Source organism: Rutidosis leptorrhynchoides, chromosome 4 (assembly GCF_046630445.1).
Source record: "Rutidosis leptorrhynchoides isolate AG116_Rl617_1_P2 chromosome 4, CSIRO_AGI_Rlap_v1, whole genome shotgun sequence".
NCBI classification, from domain to species: domain Eukaryota; kingdom Viridiplantae; phylum Streptophyta; class Magnoliopsida; order Asterales; family Asteraceae; genus Rutidosis; species Rutidosis leptorrhynchoides.
The window spans coordinates 411,510,087-411,512,366 of NC_092336.1; positions in this window are offsets into that span (position 1 = coordinate 411,510,087).

Sequence of the window (2,280 nt, forward strand, 5' to 3'; positions counted from 1 at the left end):
CCCTTTTCATTTTTACCAAAAGGTGACCACTGCTCAACCGCGTGGCTGAGACCTCAAACGTACGGTTAAGCCGTCAACTGCATAGTTGAGCCCTCAAAAGTGTGCTCAACCGTGTGGTTGAGCTGTCAAAAGGGTGGGTGCCAAAAATCAGTTCCAGCTCGCTTTTCGCGTTTTTTGACCCCAAAACTCGATTTTTGCTTGTTTTAGTCAATCTAATGCATCAAGAATACCACATAATACATATATAAACTATTTCTAACATCAATCAAGCATAACAAACACATATAATCAAGAATCAAGCTCAAAATTATCAAAACCCATTTTACTCCAAACTCACTTTTAAATTCACCAAATTCAATGATGTTTACCTTGTTTTGATCCTTGTAAATACTAGAATCAAATAAACGAAATCAAAATATTTGATCTTGCACTTTTGATTTCAAGAATTTAGGAGCAGTAGGTGTTTAGAGTTTAATGTTACTAAAATAGGAAAGATAAAGAATGTACAGGAGTATATATTCATTTAGGGGTTTTTCACTATGAGGAAACCTCTTCCGTCTAACATACATGTATTTGTCAGTTATCTAAAACAGAATGTACCTCATTAGGTGGCCCTAACGAGGTCCAATTCCCATAACGAAACATGTTCAGTGACCCTTGTCACAAAGCATACATAACTAACTAATCAAATAATTATTAAGCCATAATTATTAAAATCACTAATATTAATAAATTAATATAAACTAAGGGTAAAAAGTCATTTACCGCTAGGCCCGATTCGAGGTTGTTACAAATCCACCCCCTTAAGAATATTCCGTCATCGGAATCTGGTCCAGGTCAAAAAATGGAGGTTATCTAGCTTTCATTAGCTCTTCTGTTTCCTAAGTCAAATTGGAACCCAAACTATGTTTCCATTCTACAAGTTCCATTGGTATCTATTTCTTACGTAGTTTGGTAACCTTTCTGTCAACAATCCTGACTGGTTCTTCAACTAACTTTTTAGTTATGTCAACTTTTAAATCCTACAATGGTAGAATCAACCTTTCGTCGTCCACCTTACACTTACGAAGATAACATATGTTAAACGTATCGTGAATTCAAGCTAACTCTACAGGAAGATCCAGAACCACGATTTGATCATTCAATATCTGCCTGATGTTAAATGGACCTATATACCTTGGGTCTAATTTTTCGAGTTTACCAAACTGAATTACACCTTTCCACGGTGATACTTTCAGATACACGCGTTCACCCACAAAAAATGTCACTGGTCGTCGACGAGGACGTACATTTTCTGTCTATCTGTAGCAGCTTTTAACTTCTCTCAAGCTATTGCAACTTTATCAGCAGTTTGTTGTACAATTTCTGGACCTGCAAACTATTTCTCTCCGGCCTCTAACCAACAAGTCGGAGTTCTCATTGTCTACCATACAACATCTCGTAGGGTGGCATGCTGATACTTGAATGATACGAATTATTGTATGCAAATTCTATCAATGGTAAGTGAGAATCCCAAGACCCATAATATTCCAATACACATGATCTTAACATATCATCTAACATTTGAATAGTTCGTTCACTTTGATCGTCCGTCTGAGGATTATACGCTGTACTGAGATTAACACGAGTACCCAAATTTTGTTGTAAACTCAGCCAGAAGTTAGATACAAATCTTGAATCCCTATCTGTCAAAATAGATAATGGTATCCCATGCCGAGCTACAACTTCATTTATGTACAACTGAGCCAATTTACTCAACGATGTCTTTTCACTAGCAGGCAAAAAGTGTGCGCTCTTGGTTAATCGATCAACAATCACCCAGATCATATCATGTCCTTTCTGGGTTCGGGGTAACTTGGTTAAAAAATCCTCGTTATATGTTCCTATTTCCATTCTGGAATTTCTAATTGACGTAACGCTCCATAGGGTTTATGATGTTCAGCCTTAACTTGGGCGCAGATATGACATTTTTCCACAAAATTCGAGATGTCTTTCTTCATTGTTGGCACCCAATACAGGGTTTTCAAATCATGGTACATCTTTGTACTTCCAGGATGGATAGATAATCTTGATTTATGCGCCTCATTCATAATTAATTCCCTCAATTCTCCGAGTAAAGGAACCCATACTTGATTGTTGTAGGTTTTTAATCCACGAGAATCGTCAATTAAATCCCCTTTTCTCTTAACTAAAAGCTCGGATTTTAAGTGTTCATTCCTTAAGGCTGCTAACTGAGTTATCTTCAAGTGTTTGATCAGATCTGATACAATTTCTGTTCAC